The following is a 21,135-nucleotide window of genomic DNA, read 5'->3' as shown; positions in this document are numbered from 1 at the left end:
AGAGAACTCAGAGAGTTTTTTGTGTTTTGTTTTTTTTTTAAGATTCTGTTTATTCACTCATGAAAGACACAGAGAGGCAGAGACATAGGCAGAGGGAGAAGCAGGCTCCCTGTGGGGAGCCCACTGTGGGACTCGATCCCAGGACCCCAGGATCATGACCTGTGCTAAAGGCAGATGCTCACCCTCTGAGACACCCAGGTGCCCGAGAACTCAGAGAGTTTTAAGTAAATTTTCAAGGACAGGGCAGCCCTGGTGGCGCAGCGGTTTAGCGCCGTCTTTAGCTGAGGGCGCGATCCTGGAGACCCAGGATCGAGTCCCACGTCAGACTCCCTGCATGGAGCCTGCTTCTCCCTCTGCCTGTGTTTCTGCCTCTCTCTCTCTCTCTCTCTCTCTCTCTCTCTCTCTTTCTGTGTGTGTGTGTGTGTGTGTGTCTCATGAATAAATAAAATCTTTAAAAAAAGATGTTTTCAAGGACAACACAGAAGCACCTGTTGGACACCACTAATACCTCGGGGTGATTCACAGATCATGCTATATCTTTTTTGGTGACATTTCTTTTTTGGCAAAGCTGGCCTTTCAGCGGTTGCTGTAATAAAAACTAAATACTGCATGAAAATCAATGTGGAACAGGAAATCAGAGTGGCCTTGTCCAGACTGATTCCAAGATTGGTGAAGGTAGGCACTGCCTAACAGGCCTACACACTGATAATTTTTTTAGTTCAAGAATAAAACTAAGTATTACTTTTTCTTTACGGCTATGTACTGGCTTTACAAATAGCTACTCAGTTGTTAAAACACAAATATTTATTAAGGTGTTTGATCCTGGTAACTTAATAAATGGAACTCTTAGTTATTTCTTTCGGTCCATGGGTGTTGTGGAAAATTATCAAGACACTAATGATGGTATCATAAACCAAAACAGTTTAGGAAACTCTGAACTAGCACAATGTCTATTGATTTAAAACAAATATTTTATCTTTCAAAATCCTGCATTGTTTGTGAGAAGCCAGCGCTATCCTCCCTCAAAGAGTAACTTCGAGGTAAAGTCAAGGGTTAATGAAAGGCCATAGCATCTCACTCATAAGGATCAAGTGGTTGCTAGGATTTCCGTAAGCAAATGACACAGCCTGGACAGACCAGGAGAGAAAACACAGAGGAAATACCAGCAAATGCCAAAAGCCCTAAGGGGCAAGGGCAGATTTAGGGAGCCTCCCAATCTTCTAGAAAAGGCACTCCTGTGTCTATTACCTAGCATGACTGTACATTATTGCTGCTAGGAAACATTAGGATATATATATATATATATATATATATATATATATATACACCATGAGACTCTTGATCTTGGGGTCATGAGTTCAAACCCCATGTTGGGTGTAGAGATTAAGTAAATAAATAAAAATTTTAAATGTATACGTACATATACGTATATTTTATACATAAATAAAATTTTTATTTACATATATAATAAATACATATATATAAAATATATATGTACATATACATATATATTATCTATGATTTTTAAATATCTCAATAGTCTGACTTAACACACAAAATCTTCCTATTAATTACTTATCCATCTAATAAGCTTGCTAGAAGTGTGATTCTCAAGTTCTCTTAATTGTTACAGATACACAATTTAAAAAATAACAAATGTTAGATTCTTTTTTAATACAAAATTTTCATGCTATGGCTTTCAATCCCTTAAATGTTTCCATATTTCATTTCAACTATTTTCAAAACTAAAGGTTCCCTGTTAACTGAAGTTTCCTGCCCACTAGGGAAGAATTTACTAATCCAATTAACCAAGTTTACTTGTGATTACAAGATTATAGCAATGTCAGCTAATCGGGAGACTTGAAGCTGCAGGCAAACAGCAATTCTTACCACATCAGTGACATGCCAAGGTCCTTTAAAAAAAAAAAAAAAAGATTTATTTATTTATTTATTCATGAGAGACACAGAGAGAGGCAGAGACACGGGCAGAGAGAGAAGCAGATTCCCCACATGAACCCTGATGTAGGACTCGATTCCGGATCCCAGGATCACATCCTGAGCCGAAGGCAGATGCTCAATGGCTGAGCCACCCAGGCGTCCCCAAGGTCCTTTTTATATCACCATGTCATGGGCTTCAGAACTTGAAGGATTAGTTTTAAATAACAGGTGTAAATAAATGTTTGTTATAACTTCCACATAGCCATCATGAAGATAGAAAAATTAATAATTTTACCACAAAGCCCTCAGGTATAAGATTGCAGCATAACTATTTTTTTTAATGTAGTAAAATCTAATCCCTTATCTTGCATTAAAGTCCCTATTATCCCTTGGGTTCTATAAAAACCACAAGTATCCCGCGTATTCCAGAACATTCATATAACATTTTTCTCATCTTCAGATTTCTGTAGTCACAGTAGATGTGACTGTTGTCTAAGTCCACCCAGTTCCTTGGATGTGAACAGCCCTGTAGTAAGCCTGAGAGCCTCACATAAAGTCCAGCCTCCCTGAAGCACCACTATTGCTATTAGTGGTCTTGCCACCACCTACAAGCACCAAATGGGGGCTCTCTGAATCACAGAATCAGAATCAGCCAAATTTCCAAATACCTCCCTAGATCAGCTCATCTTCACCTCTCCTAACGCTAGAAATAACTCCACCACTGGCACAATCTAGCCCCAAATTCAACTTTCAACAAACAAACTTTGAAGGAAATTGTCTTCTGGATAGCAGAGAACCTTGACTATTGACCTGGCAAAACCAGTTGCTTTACCAACTTAGAAGGTTGGGAGATAAAATAACCTGCAGCAACAAAAACAAATCATAAGTTAATATCTCAATAAATAGTCTTGCCACAGAAGCTATATATTTGTCCTAATAATGAGCTTCATTAAAACATTTTCTAAAATTGCTTTTTATATATAATTTAGTAGCTATACAAGAGAAAATGCTCCTTTTCTGCAAATCACACCCAAATATGTATGTGCATAACTACAGAATTGTGATCCTTTTAGAATAATATCTAACTACACAGTTTTGGGTTTATAAATCATGTTATGATATGATCAATATTTAGTAAATGCTACTTTGAAAACAGTAGTACATAGTTACTATTGCCAAAGACCATTTTAGTGAGTATATAAATACAATAAAAGCTATATAAACCACATGATTCTCTTATTATATATCATGTCATCTTTATTGTTCAATATTAAGATTACCAACTCTCAGAATAAATTCTTTTTTTAATAAAGATTTTATTTATTTATTATTTATTTGAGAGAGAGAGAGCATGAGAAGGGGGAGCAGTAGGTAGAGGGAGAGGGAGAAGCAGACTCCCTGCTGAGTGTGGAGTCTGACATGGGGCCTGATCCCAGGATTCTGAGATCATGACCTGAGCCAAAGTCAGACAGAACCGACTAAGCCACCCAGGCACCCTCAGAATAAATTAATTCAAAAGCATAACTGTTACAGAGAAAGTTTGCTCCGTAACATCATAACTCAATGAAAAAGGAGAATTTTTTTTTTTATTTTGTGGGCACTGCCAATCATTAAATAATAAATGCAGAGAATAAAAATATTTTTCAAAAACATAAACATTATTGGTTTTTATTCTCATTAAGAAACTTAGGTTACATGATAAATTCTTTCACCTTTTAAAAATCATTTAAGAGAGATTACAAAACTAAATAAATTCAATGAAGATGTAAAAATTACAGAACAAGATAGTTTAATGAACAAAATCACTCAACGTGCAGTTGGATCCATGAATGCTTATTACTAGCAAGCACACAAATAAATAAATGGGGATGAAGCTTCAGAAAGCCTTGTCTTAACTTGAATGACAACTACTAAATATTGAAGAAATAATAAAGATAGAAAATCACTCTTGTGATCATCACAATAATTGATTCATGCAAGAATCAGCAATGGAGACTAAGAGATCATCAATGAATAAGAATTTGAGTAGAATAGGAAGCGAAAGAGATTATTTACAGCATTTCAAATTATCTCCCCACAGATGGCATTTCTGGCCTGAGGATCTGGGAGTGAAGCCCAGGGTAACTAGAGCCCACGGAGAGTGGGAGGGACATCATAGAAGGGAGAGAACCAGGGAAGTGGCAACCTGATTCTGTTAATGTCCTTATTCAAATTTATGGCTGACTTCAAAACCACATACACATGGTTCAGACTCCAAAAAGTTTGCAGCTCAAGACAAAAATAAAATAACAATAATAATAACATTAATAATATTTTTTACTGCCAAGATTTTAACTTCCAAACTCCACAGGGGAGGCAGAATTTACAGTTTAAGTCTAATCAGATTAATATTCTATAAAATAAAAACATTAGGGGATCCCTGGGTGGCGCAGCGGTTTGGCGCCTGCCTTTGGCCCAGGGCGCGATACTGGAGGCCCGGGATCAAGTCCCACATCGGGCTACCGGTGAATGGAGCCTGCTTCTCCCTCTGCCTGTGTCTCTGCCTCTCTCTCTCTCTCTCTGTGACTATCATAAATAAATAAAAATTAAAAAAAATAAAATAAAATAAAATAAAAAAATAAAAACATTAGCACTCTTCAAATGAATATAACTGAGTCTAAAAATCTTTACAACATAGCTATCACAACGTCCACACATACCTCAAAATTACTTGGCATATGAAAAATCAGGAAAATGTGACCTGGTGAAATTCTCAAGAGCTTCCATGTTAAAATGACGCAGGTGTAGGAATTATCAAAGACTTTAAGGAGCTATTAGAACTACACTCAAGTAAAGAAGGCTTTACTTTAAAAGGCTTTTTAAACTATGCATAGTGAAGTAAAGGAAATAAAAGGAAATCTCAGCAGAGAAATAGAAGATATTTTTAAAATCCAAGTGAAAATTGTAGTACTGAAAAACACAATATTTGAAGCTACAAAGAGAAAAAAATGGTAAATTCACTGTTAAAATACTTGATGTTCACCATCTGAATCAAGTAATCAAATTGTACACCACCAGTAATGGGACAGACTGGTGTCATGTGACTTCTGATAAGATATGCTATGAAAGACACACTGTAATTTCATAATATTTCTGCCAAAAATGTATAACCTAAATTTAAATTGTGAGGAAATAAAAGACAAATCCATATTCATATTCTATAAAATAACTGACTTATACTCTCCAATGTAATGAGAGACAGAAATATTGTTCCAGATTAAAGATGACCATGGTAGACAGCCTTTACAATGGCCTAAAATGATCCCTGCCTCTTTTTTTTTTTTTTTTTTTTGATCCCTGCCTCTTGATATTCATACCCTTTTGTAGCCCCCTCCCCTCTAGGGTGGACTGGACCTACTGCCTCAATTCTACTGAATTGAATACAGCAAAAGGGATGGATGCCACTTCCAATACCAGTTTACAAGAAAACTACTTGTGGGGCGCCTGGGTGGCTCAATCTGTTAAGCAGAGGCTCAGGTCACGATCCCAGGGTCCTGGGATCAAGTCCTGCATCAGCCTCCTTGCTCAGTAGGAAGACTGCTTCTCCCTCTCCCCTTGTTCCTCCTCCCAACCTTGCTCATGCTCTCTTTCTGTGTCAAATAAATAAATAAAATCTTAAAGCAGGGATCCCTGGGTGGCGCAGCGGTTTGGCGCCTGCCTTTGGCCCAGGGCGCGATCCTGGAGACCTGGGATCGAATCCCACGTTGGGCTCCCGGTGCATGGAGCCTGCTTCTCCCTCTGCCTCTCTCTCTCTCACTGTGTGCCTATCATAAATAAAAAATTAAAAAAAAGAAATATACATATTTAAAAAAAAATCTTAAAACAAAATAAGACTACTTGTGTCTTGTTCAGTCTCTTACTTTCTCAATTGCTCTGATGGCTCATAGCCATGAGCCAGCTGCTCACAACACAAGCTACTCTATGAAGAGGTCCACATGGCAAGGAACAGAGAGAGACCTTCAGCCAACAACCAGTGTAAAATTGAGACCCCTGGTCCAACAACCCAGGAGCAACTGCATACTGTAAAAGATCATATGGGGGATCCCTGGGTGGCTCAGCGGTTTGGTGAATGCCTTCAGCCCAGGGCATGATCCTGGGATCCCGGGATTGAGTCCCACATCAGGCTCCCTGCATGGAGTCTGCTTCTCTCTCTGCCTGTGTCTCTGCACCAACCACCCCCCTTCTCTCATGAATGAATAAATAAAATCTTAAAAAAAAAATCATATGAATGATCTTGAAAGTCCTTGGATCTTGGAATCCTTTCCCAGTCAAGCCTTCAGATGAGATTGCAGTTCTGCCTGACAACTTGATTACAGCCTTGGGAAGGATCTTAAGGCAGAGACACCCAAGTAAGCTGCACCTGGATTCCTGTCCAACAGTAATTATGAGACAATAAATGTCCTTTATTTTAAGACAAAGTTTTGGAGTAATTCTTATGTACCCAAAGAAAACTAATACAAAGACTAAGAGAGACATGACAATTAAATGTAATGTGTGGCCTGTGGATCCCTGGGTGGCTCAGTGGTTTAGCGCCTGCCTTCAGCCCAGGGTGTTATCCTGAAGACCCGTGATCGAGTCCCACATTGGGCTCCCTGCATGGAGCCCCTCTGCCTGTGTCTCTGCCTCTCTCTCTCTGTGTCTCTCATGAGTAAATAAATAAAATAAAATAATTAATTAATTAATTAATTAATTAATAAGATGTGTGGCCCTGCACTGGATATTGGAAGCTGGGGGTGAGAGGTGGAGTAGATAACAGAGGATGGTATTGAACAAATGGCAGAATTTGAATGACAGTATTAGATCATAATATTAAACTTCCTCAGGGTGATCACTGTACTGTAGGTATATAAGAGAATGTCCTTTTCCTTAGGAAATATACACTTAAGTATTTATAAACAAAGGGGCATAATATATGCAACTAACTCTTCTGTAATTCAGGGAAAATTAATAATAATATATAATATAAAGCGATGGAGTGATAAGGTATATGTGGCAAATTGTGAATTTGTTTCCTGGATAAACGGTATACAAGGTATTGGTAATTTCCTGCAACTCATTTGAGTTTCAAATTATTGAGTTTTTTATTTTTAATTCCAGTATAGTTAACATACAGTGTTATAGTACTTTCAGGTGTACAGTATAGTAATTCAACAATTCTCTACATCACTCGATGCTCATCACAAGAAGTGTACTCTTTAATTCTCATCACCTAATTCACCCATCCCGCTGCCATCTCCCCACAGGTAACCATCAATTTGTTCTTTAGAGTTAAGAGCCTGTTTCTTGGTTTGCCTCTCTTTGTTTCTCCTTTGCTCATTTGTTGTTTCTTAAATTCCACATATGAGTGAAAACATACGATACTTGTCTTGTTCTGACTTATTTCACTTAACATGTTCTCTAGCTTCATCCATGTTGCTACAAATGGCAAGATTTCATTCTTCTTATGGCTGAATAATACTCCATTGTATATGAAAGATTTTTTTTAAGTTTTTTCTAAAATGATTAAAAGGAACAATTATTTATATATGATTCAACCTAAAATAGGTTGTTTCAGTATCTTAAAATAGAAAGAAGAGACTACATTTTTTTCATTTAATAATGAAAATTATTGACCTTTTCTTCTGGGTGCTTTTAAAACCAAATACTAGCATAAATGTATTGTGCACATCATATTTTCAGGAAGGAATTGGATTTGGCTAATTTAGATTAAAACACTAATTACAATTTTCTGTATTTAAGCCCTACATTTCTTGTGAAGCAAAGTGATTTTGGTCAAATAAAGAAATTCAAGAGAGCAAATCAAAAGGCTAATAACCAACTCTAAAACAGATCTTGGGGAAAATGCCAAAATTTGATTTTAGTACCTTTCTTTTTTTTAAATTTTATTTATTTATTCATGAGAGATACACAGAGAGGGAGGCAGAGACATAAGAGGGAACAGCAGGCTGCATGCAGGGAGCCCGAAGCGGGACTCAATCCCTGGACCCCAGGATCACGTTCTGAACTGAAGGTAGAGGTTCAACCATTGAGCCACTCAGGCATCCCTGATTTTAGTACCTTCCTGACATTCTATCTTGTCATGATGATTTGAATTGCCACCATACTCACCCTCTTTCCTAAGTTTATCCAAGGATATTTTCTGGTTAAAAATTTCATATTACTTGATTTTTTTACATTTTAATTTATTACAATTTAAAGCAAATGTCATGGAAACAAATATAGTCATGGCCCCTCACACCAATCTCCATTTGTCTCCCCCCTTTGTCCTTCTACTTCCTTCCTTTTACCTTCTTTGGCCTCCTACTTCCCTTTTCCCCCCATATCCTTCTCTATCTCTTTTTGACCCCTCCCTTCCTGCCTTCTCCTCAGTAATGCCACCTTAGTGCCAGCTTTCATCATTTCAGGCTTAGATCACTACAATTACCTCAAAACTGGTCTTCTGCCTCTAGGTTCCCCCAATCACCCTACACAATGCACATTACAAATTCAGCACCTTATACCTGGTTGTTATATTTGGTTTAAACTTCTCAGGGTAGCGCTCAAGGTCCTTCAGGACTGGTCCCAAATAATTCATGCCAACACCTTAGATCACATAATTTCCCAGCACAAAATCTCCTCCCCACTCATCAAAGTCTTCTGTCATTTCCTTACCTCTAGGAGACCAAAGCAGATTTTTTTCTCCCTGAGTAACCTGAGCCAGGGTTCCTGGCTTCATTTACGACCACCTATTGCTAAAAGATCTAAGACAAGAGCTGCGAGGGTGAGTTCCACATAGCAATAGATGCCTAAGATATCCCGTGCTGCATCTCCTCTGCCCAGCTGACATTAGTGTCACTAATGTGGACAGTTGCACACATGTTGCAGTGTTCTGCTTCCAGTGGGTAATGTAGTGTCCCTTGGGGGTATCCTCCAACACCATGGAAACTTACATAGTCAGAGCAGGGACACAGCCTGGAAGTGCAGAGGCATTAATAAATGATGGGGGTGGAAGTGAGTAGATAAATATCCCAGCTTCCTGTCCTTCACTGGGATAATTCTGAGGCATATTCTATGTGATTCTATGGATGATCCCCAGAGTAAATGGGCCTTGGTTTCCATCTGGGTAGCATACCATTTATTGGCTTTCTCCTTCCCTTCTCTCACTTTTTCCACTCCCTCACCTCTGCTTCCTAGGGTCAGTACCACCAGTCATTAGGTAAATGCAGATGAACTACCTATATCCAAGTCCTTGCCTTGGGCTCTGCTTTTGCAGAAATCCAAACTAAGGCATACAACAGTAATCGTTATTTTTCTCTTCCTTTAATAATTAAACCCCATGTTTTAGCTGTGTGTATGGCCACTTAGATATAGATTACATTCCCCACCATCCTTGCAACTAGATATGTCTGTATGATTTTTTATCAATGCAATATAAGTGATTTTATATGCCAAGCCATGCCTCAACAAGAAATAGGGTTGTATTTTTCTTGTTCCTTTTTCTGTTCCTGATGTATGAGATGCAGATGTGATGGCAAGAGACACAGAACACAGATCACGAACCCAGAGATAGAAGCTGTATTTTGGGGATGAACTTGAGCTTCCATCCACCCTGTACTACTTCATTGTGAGCTATTAACTTCTCTCTTCTTAAGAAATGGTATTGTTGGGATCCCGGGGGGGGGGGGGTGGGGCGCAGCAGTTTGGCGCCTGCCTTTGGCCCAGGGTGTGATCCTGGAGACCCGGGATCGAATCCCACGTCGGGCTCCCGGTGCATGGAGCCTGCTTCTCCCTCTGCCTGTGTCTTTGCCTCCCTCTCTCTCTCTGTGTGACTATCATAAATAAAAATTAAAAAAAAAAAAAAGAAATGGTATTGTTGGGATCTCTTTTAAAGTAGCTTAGACAGTATCCTTAGAAGGATAAGACTTTGGACAAGTCACACAGTTTTTGAATCAGAGATTCAACAGCTTGAGCTCTTAGTAAGCCATTCATTAGTTGGGGAAGTGTGACATCCCTCCTACGTGTTCAGGCACTAAAAAGGCTAAGAAATATTGAATTATCAATGGCGTCTTGCAGAAGAGAAGACTTGCCTCCCTTTTGCCCAAGAAGTAGGGAAAGACTGGTTCTAAGCTCCATCAAAATATAAATGAAAACAGAAGTCATGAAGCTAAAGAGAAAACTTGAATCTTTTGAGGTCAGTTTTGTCTTTTTTGTAAGACCCATGGCAGAATAAATTAATCACTGTTAGGGACTGAACTGTTCCTCCCAAAATTCGTGTTAATGCCCTCATTTCCAGTGCCTCAGAATGTGACAGTGTCTGAAGATAAGATCTTTAAAGAAATGGTTAAGCTATAATGAGCCCACTAGTGTGGACCCTAATCCCATCCGACTGGTGTCTTTACCAAGAAGACAAAATCTGGACACACAGAGACACCAGAGAGGTGAACTCACAGAGAAAAAAAACACATGAAGAGGCAGCAAGAGGGCAGCCATCTGCAAGCCAAGGAGAGAGGCCTCAGAGAAAACTAAATCCTCACATTGATCCAAGACACCTTGATCTTGGACCACAAACTTCCAAAACTGTAGGAAATACACTTCTGTTTTTTTAGCTACCCAGTCTGTAGTACTTTGTTAGGACAGCTCTAGCAAATTAACACAATAATTTACCTTCAAAACCATGGAAGAACTGGGACGGCTCAGTGGTTGAGCATCTGCCTTGGGCTCAGCACATGATCCTGGAGTCCCTGGATGGGGTCCCGCATTGGGCTCCCTGCATAGAGCCTGCTTCTCCCTCTGTGTCTCTGTCTCTCTCTGTCTCTCTCTCTCTCTGTCTCTCTCTCTCTCTGTCTCCCTCTCTGTGTCTCTCATGAATAAATAAATAAAATCTTTAAAAAAAAAATCATGGAAGAACCTAGACTCTATTTCCACCAGAGGAGTAACTAAGTAAAGGAATAAGTGAATGGTGATGGTGCCATAGTGCTGAGAAATATTAAGAACATTTTACTCTGTAACAAGCCATTCACTAAATAAATACCTTTTAAGTCAGCTTGACTGAGGGAGCATGACCTCAGTGAGGTGTTACCTCAGTGGCAGCATGACCTAGCTGAGATATGTGTTGCAATTAGAAAGGACACAAGAGGGATAACTGGGTGACTCAGTGGTTGAGTGATGGCCTTTGGTTTGGGTCATGATCCTAGGGTCTTGGGATGGAGTTCCACATCTGGCTCCCTGCAGGGAGGCTGCTTCTCTCTCTGCATATGTCTCTGCCTCTCTCTGTGTATCTCTCATGAATAAATAAATAAAATCGTAAAAAAAGGACACAAGAATCTCTATGAACTACTCCAACTTTGCTAAATATAAAATGACATTGGTCTGAATGCATCTGTAGCCAAGTCAAGAAATTTGAAATGATGAAGCAGCAGAATTCTGAACCACAGGCTGAGCAGCTGTGTGAATTTACTGAAGTGAAGAGTTTCTTAAATGAACCATTAAAATTTTATCAAAAGCAGGCCAGAAGAGGTCAGAGAGAAATGACGTTACATAACTCTAAAATAAAATATTGCTCGTGTTTGATTTCTAATGAACCGATTGTTTCCATGTTTATAAGAAGCTTCCTGTATTCTGATAAAATATCCTTAAACACAAAATGTCAAAAAATGAACTCTTTTTTCCCCCTGGAAATTACCCTCTACTATATTCAGTTTTAGTTGGTGTCATCGTCCTCATAGTGACCCAAACTAGAATTTCAGTTTTGTGTAGACCTAAGAACCAAACCTTCTCTGCCATCTCTTTATATAGAACAATATCCTGAGATTCCCAGATAATTTTAAAACTGTCACCACTTGCAACTATTTATCTCTGTGAATCAAAATTATCTTGCCACTGTACAACAAACAGAACTCAGACATAAAAGAATTGCAAAGCTGAGGCTGATATAAGACATAACTGTCATCTCTAATCTCCATCAATTTTGTATCCAAACAAATGTCCGTATCTTCATTGTTTTAATTTGTAAAATAAGTGTATACTAATTAAAAGTCTTCTTAACCTAACTTTCATATTGGTGTATCATACAAGATTTAACTAAAAAAAATCTGCTGCTAAAATCACTTGAAAAAAAAATTTTTTTTTAAATCACTGATCTGTGAAATAAAAAGCTACATGGGACCTAACACGGCACACAACAGCATGACCCCTCTTGTCTCTTCAGCCCTATCTCTTGCTACTCAGTCATACACAGATCCCTGAAAAACCATCTTGTTTCTCATCCAATCTTCTTCTTCAGTCATCTTCAGTCTACAGTGCTCTTGCTCCTTCACTTGATGTAAGGCTCATCCTAAGACTCACTTCATATCTCTACAAAAAGTCTTTTCTGGCCCACCAAGGCCCTGTTGAAAGAGCCTCTTTCACATATCTCTTATAATAACATGTTTTCGATTTTTAGATTTATTTATTTACCATACTCACTAAACTCTGAATTTCTGCTGCTAGAGGAATGTGCTGCTAGAGATTGCCTAGCACATGGTGGACACTCAGAAATATTTGATGAAGGGGAAAGGCAAGATGCAGGATACAAGATTAATATAGAAAACCCAACAAGATACAAACTGAATTTGAAATTAAAAACATAATACCACTTACATTAGCACCCCTAAAGTTGAAATACATAAGTATAAATCTAACAAAATATATGCAAGAGCTATATGAAAAAAACTGCAAAACTCTGATAAAAATCAAAGGGCCAAATAAATTCAGATATTCCATGTTCATGAAAGGAAGACACATTGTTGTCAGTTCTTCCCAACTTCATCTGTAGATTCAATGCAACCAAAATCAAAATCCCAGCAAGTTATTGTATAGGTATTGACAAAGTGATTCTAAAATTTATATGCAGAGGTAAAAGACCAGAATAACCAACACAATATTTAAGAACAAAGTTGGAGAACTGACACTACCTGACTACGAAGATTTATTATAAAGCTACAGGAATCATGACAGTGTGTTATTGGTGAAAGAATACACAAATAGATCAATTGAACAGAATACAGAACCCAGTGCTACAATCTCATAAGTATAGTCAAGTGATCTTTGACAAATAATACAATGGAGCAAAGGTCATCTTTTCAACAAATGGTGCTAGAACAACTGGGCATTCACATGCAAAAAACTAATAAATCTAGATACAGATCTTACACCCTCCACAAAAATTAACTCAAAATAGATAACAGACCTAAATGTAAAACACAAAGCTATAAAACTTCTGGGATATAACACAGAAGGAAACCTAAATAACCCTGAGTATGGTTGATGACTTTATTCTTTTTTTAAGATTTATTTATTTATTCATGAAAGACACAGACTGAGAGAGAGAGGCAGAGACACAGGCAGAGGGAGAAGCAGGCTCCTCACAGGGAGCCCAATGGGGGACTCGATGCCAGATCGGGCAATCATGACCTGAGCGGAAGGTAGACGCTCAACTGCTGAGCCACCCAGGCCCCCGGTGAGGACTTTAGATATAATACCAGAGACATAAGCCATAAAAGAAGTAATTGATAACTGGATTTCATTAAAGTTAAAAACTACTGCGGCTCTGCAAAAGACACTGTCAAGAGAATTAAAAGACAAATCATAGACTGGGAGAAAACATTTGCAAAAGACATATATAGGCATATCTCATTTTACTGTACTTTGCTTTATTGTGCTTTGCAGATAATACATTTGTTATAAACCTTGCACTGAGCAAGTCTATTGGTGCCATTTTTCCAACAGCATTTGCTTATTTCGTGTCTCTGCAACCCATTTTGGTAATTCTCACAATATTTCAAGTCTTTTTATTATTTCTGGTATGATGATCTGTGATCAGTGATCTGTCATGTTACTATTGTAATATTTTGGGGTGCAACAAACTGCACGTATATAAAATGACAAACTTAATTTATAAATGCGTCTGTTCTGACTGCTCCACTGACCACTGGTTCCCCCATCTCTGTCCTTCTCCTCAAGCTTTCCTATTCCCTGAAACACAACAATAATAAAATTGGGCCAATTAAGAACCTATAATGACCTCTAAGTGTTCAAATAAAAAGAAGAGTGGCACTTCTCTTATTTTAAATGAAAAACCAGAAATGATTAAGCTTAGTAACAAAGGCATGTCAGAAAGTTGAGATAAGCCAAAAGCTAAGCTTCTCGCACCAGTTTGCCAAGTTGAGAATGCAAAGGAAAAATTCTTGAAGGAAATTAAAAGTGTTACTCCAGTGGATGCACGCATGATAAGGAAGTGAAACAGCCTTATTGCTGATATGGAGAAAGCGTAAGTGGTCTGCACAGGTCAGTCCAGCCATAACATTCCCTTAAACCAAAGCCTAATCCAGAGCAAGACCCTCCCTCTCTTCAATTCTGTGAAAGCTGAAAGAGGTAAAGACACTGCAGAATAAAAGTTGGAAGCTAGCAGAAGTTGGTTCATGAGGTTTAAGGAAAGAAGTTGTCTCCATAACATAAAAGTGCCAGGTGAAGCAGCAAGTGCTGATGTAGAAGCTGCTGCAAGTTATCTAGAACATCTAACTAAGGTAATTAATGAAGGCGGCTACAATAAACAACACAGTTTCAAAGTAGACAAAACAACCTATTGGAACAAGATGCCATCTAGGACTTGCATAGCTAGAGAGAAAGGCAATCCCTGGCTTCAAAGCTTCAGAGGATAGGATGATTCTTACTAGGGGCTAGGGCAGCTGGTGACTTTAAGTTGAAGCCAATAATTAGTTACAATTCCCAAAACCCTTCTGCCATGAGAGTTGTGCTAAATCTATTCTGCCTAATGTTCTGCAAGTGGAACAATAAAGCCTGAATGACAGCACATCTGTTTACTGAATATTTTAAGCCCACTGTTGAGAACTACTGCTCAGAAAAAAAATTCCTTTCAAAATGTTACTGCTCATTGACAATGTATCTGGTCACCCAAGAGGTCTGATGGAGATGTACAGTGAAATGAATGTTCTTATATGCCTGCTAACACAATATCCATTCTGTAGCCCGTGGGTTGAGGAGCAATTTCGACTTTCAAGTCTTGTAACTGAAGAAATAGATTTCATAAGGCCGTAGCTGTCATTGATAGTGATTTCTTCTGGGCAAAGTGAATTGGGCAAAGTGAATTGAAAACTTTCTGGAAAGGATTTACCATTTTATTTTATTTTATTTTTTAAGATTTTATTTATTCATTCATGAGAGACACAGAGAGAGAGAGAGGGAGAGAGAGAGAGAGAGAGAGAGAGGCAGAGACACAGGCAGAGGGAGAAGCAGGCTCCCTATAGGGAGCCTGACATGGGACTCGATCGCAGGTCTCCAGGATCACACCCTGGGCTGAAGGCAGCACTAAACCGCTGAGCCACCTAGGCTGCCCAGATTTACCATTTTAGATGCCACTAAGAATATTTGTGATTCATGGAAAGAGATCAAAATATCACCATTAACAAGAGTTCAGAAGAAGTTGATTCCAGGGCACCTGGGTGGCTCAGTGGTTGAGCATCTGCCTTTGGCTCAGGTCATGATCCTGGGGTCCTGGGATTGAGTTCCACATCAGGCTCCTGACAAGAAGCCTGCTTCTCCCTCTACCTGTGTCTCTGCCTCTCTCTGTGTGTCTCTCATGAATAAATAAAATCTTAAAAGAAAAAAAGAAGAAGAAGTTGATTCCAACCCGCATGGATGACTTTGAGGGGTTCATGACTTCATTGGAGGAAGTAACTGAAGATGTGGTGGAAATAGCAGGAGAACTAGAATTAGAAGTAGTGCCTGAAGATAGGACTGAACTGCTGCAATCTCATGATAAAGCTTCAATGACGGAAGAGTTCCTTCTTATGGATGAGCAAAGAGGTTTCTTGAGATAGAATTTACTCCTAATGAAGATGCTGTAACATTTGTTGAAATGACAAAAAAAAGATTCAGAATATTACATAAATTTAGTTGATGAAGCAGCAGCAGGTTTTGAGAAGATTGACTCCAATTTTAAAAGAAGTTGACACTTCATTAAATGCTATCAAACAGCATCACTTTTACAGAGAAATCACTTGTGAAAGGGATTCAGTGTATGCAGCATGCTTCAATTTTATCTTATTTAAATAAATTGCCACAACCACCCCAACTTTAGTAACTACCATCCTGATCAGTCAATAGCTATCTACATTGAAGCAAGACCCTATAACAGCAAAAAGATTATGACTTGCTGAAAGCTCAGCTGATGATTAGTGTTTTTAGCAAAAGTATTTTTTAATTAAGGTATGCATATTTTTTAGACATAATGATATTGCACACTTAGTAGACTCCAGTGTAGCATAAACATAAATTTTATATGCACTGAGAAACCAAAAAATTCATTTGACTGCTTTTTTTTTTTTTTTTAAGATTTTATTTATTTGACACAGAGAGAGAGCCTAATGTTAGGCTTGATCAGAGAGCCTAACGTGGGGCTTGATCCCAGGGTCCCAGGATCATGACTAAAGGCATGATGCTAAAAAGGCATAAAGCTAAAGGCAGATGCTTCACCGCTTAACCACCACCAAGGTACCCCCATTTGACTTGCTTTATTGTGGTATTTACTTTATTGACATGGTCTTGAATGGAACCCACAAGTATCAGTATGCCTGTATCTGATAAAAGACCATGATCCAAAATATATAAATAACTCTTTAAACTCAACAATAAGACTCAACAATAATAAAATAAACAACTGGATTAAAAATGGGTTGAAATCTTAACAAATACTTCACCACTGAAAATATATAGATGGAAAATAAGTAAATGAAAAGATTGTCCAGGGACGTCTGGGTGGCTCAGTTGTTTAAGCACCTGACTCTTGGTTTCAGCTCAAGTCATGATCTCAGGGTTGTAAGATCGAGCCCGACATGGAGCCTGCTTAAGATTCTCTCTCCTGGGCAGCCTGGATGGTTCAACGGTTTAGCGCCACCTTCAGCCCAAGGCGTGATCCTGGAGACCCGGAATCGAATCCCACGTCGGGCTCCCAGTGCATGGAGCCTGCTTCTCCTTCTGCCTGTGTCTCTGCCTCTCTTTCTCTCTGTCTCTCATGAATTTAAAAAAAAAAAAAATTCTCTCTCTCATTAGCCCCTTCCCTCCATTCTCTCTCGTAAAAAGAAAAAGTAAGAAAAGAGGGAAAGAAAGAAAGAAAGAAAAGATGTTCCACATCATATGCTCCACCATATGTTTCAGTGATCATGGTCTTTAGTGTTTATTCTAAGGAGTTAAAAATTTATGGATCAAATCTATACACAAATGTTTATAGCAGCTTTATTCATAATTGCCAAAACTTAGAATCAACCATGATATCCTCAGTAGGTGAATGGATAAACTGTGGTACATCCAGACAATGGTGTATTACTCAGTGTTAAAAAGAAATAAGCTAATGAGCCATGAAAAGAAATGGAGGAAACTTTTTTTTAAAGATTTATTTATTTATGAGAGACACAGACTGAGAAAGAGAGGCAGAGACATAGGCAGAGGGAGAAGCAGGCTCCATGCAGAAAGCCTGAGGTGAGACTTGATCCCAGATCCTGGGATCACTACCTGAGCCAAAAGCAGGCGCCCACCTGCTGAGCCACCCTGACATCCCTGGAGGAAACTTTAGTATATATTACTAAGTGAGGGGTACCTGGGTGGCTGAGCCAATTAAGCATCCGACTCTTGATTTTGGTTCACGTCACAATCTCAGGGTGGTGAGATGGAGCCCCTTGTGTGCTCCATGCTCAATGGGGAGACTGCTTGGGATTCTCTCTTGCCCTCTGCCCCTCCCCCCACTCATGCTAGCTCTCTTTCTCTCTCTCCCCTTCTCAAATAAATAAATAAAATCTTAAAAGAAAGAAAGCAAGGAATGAGCCAATCTGAAAAGGCTCCATTTTGTGTGATTACAACTATATGGCATTTGGGAAAAGGCAAAAATTAGGGAATAAAAAGATCAGTGGTTGCCTAGGAGTGGGCAAAGGAGAGACACGAAGAAGCAGGGCACAAAGGATTTGTAGAGCAGTGAAAATACTTTGTATGATATTGTAATGATGGATGGATGTCATTATACATTTGTCCACCCCTCTAGAATATACAACACCAAGAGTGAACCCTACGGTAAACTGTAGACTTTGGGTGATTATGATGTGTCAGTGCAGGTTCATCCTTGGTAAAACACACACACACACACGCCATTCTGGAGATACTGGTAATGGGAGAGGTTGTGTATGTGTTGGGCAGGGGGCATATGATAAACCTCTGTACCTTTCTCTCAATTTTGTTGCAAACCTAAAACTGCTCTAAAAAAAATAGATTCGGTTTTGTTTTTTTACGAAGAAGGAAGGAATGAAGGGAGAAGAGAAAAGGAAGGAAGAAAACAAGTGCGTATTAAGAGGCTAATAGGGACGTCTGGGTGGCTCAGCGGTTGGGCGGCAGCCTCTGGCTCAGGTTGTGATCCTGGGATCCGGGATAGAGTCCCACGTCGGGCTCCCTGCATGGATCCTGCATCTCCCTCTGCCTGTGTCTCTGCCTCTCTCTCTCTCAGTCTGTGTCTCTCATGAATAAATAAATAAATCTTTTTTTAAAAAGAGGCTCATAAATGAGGAAATCTTTGCTACTACAGTATGATTTGAAGGAAACTCTGGCTGAGCTCTTTGCTAAAAATTATCCCTAATATCGGCCTTCAGCTAACTTGAAATTCCCACCACGAGAGGTTCAGAACTAGGAGAAAGTAACCATTTAACCTGAAATACTCCTCTGCATCTAAAATATGACAGCATGTCCCCAAAGCTTCAAACTAGGTTAACTGAGAGGAGGGAAGGGTCTGGGAAGAAAAGACAGGAAAACAGAGGATGAGACCCATTATGTGCCAGTTTCCCAGGGTGGGTGGGAGAGAGAGGCTGGATTGGTACGGACCCACCCATGGCAATTCAGTACCCGGTTATGACATGTTTAAATATTGCCTTTTGGTAGTTTGTTCAGCAACTCTGGGAGATGGGAGGGTGGCACATATTTCTTCATCTGGAGAAACTAGAAGAAACTTCGTTTTGAGCTCCTCAAAGACTAGATAGAGTCAGAGTTGGCAACAGTAGACTTCGCTCCCTGCCCATGCCCTGTGCGAGAGAAGCTAGACTGCCACCCTAATGATAATGTGCTGATTCTGCTTGTTTAACTAAGGCTACACCAGATTAGGAAACCATAATTACAGCTAAAATCCATGTCTCTGATACAGCTGAGAGAATGTCTGTTTCACTGAACTGAGCGCCAAGGAAAGGTCTCGCTGGAGGTTAGGCCCGCGGCCTCCTGCTCTCTGAAAGTGACAGTCCTGTTTCAGTGTCTCCTTGGGTCCTTTATCTGAGCCGCGGGATTTCCTACAGCTCGGGTTTCAGATGGTTTACTTTGATTTCTTGGGGCGATAGAGAAGTTTGCCCATCTTTAAGTGGTATTTTTAGAGGTCACATCCTTGTAAAATCTTCAGTGCCTTCCTTTGTGTCTGGGTGGGAAGATACCTGCCTTCTTATTGTTACACAAATTTACTCAGACTTCTTTTAAGGATTTCCACCCCCCCCCCACCCCCAAATCTCTTCTTGTCTTTCATGCTTTGCAGAAAATACTGAAGTCTGTTGTTAACCGTCCTTCCTTCACTTAGTCGGCCTTGAATTTGATGCTTAGTTCCTGGAGAGTTAGAAACTGATCACTTCGCTCCGTCACTGGTGGTTGTCTCCGGTGGATCAGGGATCGGCTTCGCATTTTGCCAGAATCTTTTATACAGTTTCTGCTCTCTTCTCTGTCTGGTCCTTTCTCTATCCATTCTGGTCTGCCTTTAAATTATAAAGTAGACTATAAATCAAATTTGACTAAAATTTCAAGAAGTAAGTCAAGGTGAGATAAGTAAGTGGAGAGCAGAATTGGATTAGAAAGAAACATTTGAGGGATTGTTTCATTTTTTCCTCAAACCATCCCAGACCTTCCTTAAATAGAGCCCACAGTTTGTGGGCTCCCTAATGAATAGGAGCCAAGCAGCAGCTTCACGTTTGAGACATGCTATTACCATTTTTTTTTCATTCCCGCTCCTTAATTAGGGGCTTTAAAGGAAGGTTGCCCACAGTTTCTGACAAACATCATTAGCTTTATCAGAATGAAATGCCTGATCCTGGACCTTTTCTGAAGAACTGTTTTTGTTGAAAGATTGCACGGAGTCTGTGACATTTTCTACCTTTGTAGAATGCAGGAAAAACACCTTGCATGAGGATTAGTCTTAAGAGTTTATGAAATCGAAAAATAAAGAGTTTATGAAATCGCTCTTCCTGAAGATCTAATTTCCTAGAATTGATTTTTGTAGACCTCAATTAGAGTGGGATAGACTACATCAGTTTTCACGGAGTTTCAGTTGCTTGACTGAGACCCATGTTTTTATCTGTACAAACACACACACAAACACACACAGAGCCCCAAATTTTCACAAATAGTATTTACCCCCAATATTTGCAAATCCTCTTTCTATTTTATTTCATTTTTTTAAATGCAAATCTCCACCCACTGAATTGATTTCCCACACTAAAGAGTTGCAACCCTCGGTTGGAAAAACACTCAACAGGATGCCCTTTTATTTTTTTTTCTAACCCTGTAATTCAATATAGTGTGATTTTGAATTGAGGACAAGCCTGATGAATTTGAGGTATGGAATAAAGGAATCAGATCAGCTCTGGGTTTGTTGTGTTTTTAAATCTCTCTGTGTGTTCATTCTCTTCACTCTGAGAGGATTCCATTATCTTTGCTCAAAGAGCAGACACTGCTCTGGCTGTTTCCCCTGCTTCTCTTTGATCCCTGCAGCTGAGCTGGGCCCTTCCCCCAAGCCCTCCCTTCGAGACTGGTAGAGGCTGTTCAGACCCCGGGGGTTTGCTGGGCTGGGAGCCTGCTGAGTGCTCACTGTGCTGTTTGGCTGTTCCCACCTCTAACCTGCTCCATCCCCCTGCTGGGTTTTCACTCCAGATCTGCCAGGTTAATGGGATATTATTGTTCTTCTCTTACTGCTTTTTTTGTCTTTCATATTTCATAAAGTGTTTATCAGTTTCTTCCTGGGACAATTTTTAGTTTGTTAGTGAGATGATGAAAGTGGGTAAGGATTGTATTTTAGGAATAAATGTTTCCTCATCAGCCAGGACCTAATCTAGGAAG

At 39.3% G+C, this 21,135-nt stretch overlaps 1 long non-coding RNA gene across 2 annotated transcripts in view; it reads right to left on the bottom strand.

Annotated features, from left to right (window-relative positions):
- The window catches only part of LOC140595810 (uncharacterized), a 110,536-nt gene that overhangs the window by 30,564 nt on the left and 58,837 nt on the right, over positions 1 to 21,135 (bottom strand). Inside the window, exon 5 of one of the 2 annotated variants that reach the window (XR_011997695.1) lies at positions 12,899 to 19,778. The exons of the other annotated variant lie outside the window; for it this stretch is intronic. This is a non-coding gene — a long non-coding RNA (uncharacterized lncRNA). Of the gene's footprint in view, positions 1 to 12,898; positions 19,779 to 21,135 lie in introns of those variants that run through there. 2 annotated transcript variants of the gene reach the window in all.

The sequence above is a fragment of the Vulpes vulpes genome, chromosome 15, assembly GCF_048418805.1.
Source record: "Vulpes vulpes isolate BD-2025 chromosome 15, VulVul3, whole genome shotgun sequence".
Taxonomy (NCBI): domain Eukaryota; kingdom Metazoa; phylum Chordata; class Mammalia; order Carnivora; family Canidae; genus Vulpes; species Vulpes vulpes.
This window is presented reverse-complemented; position numbering and strand designations above follow the sequence as displayed.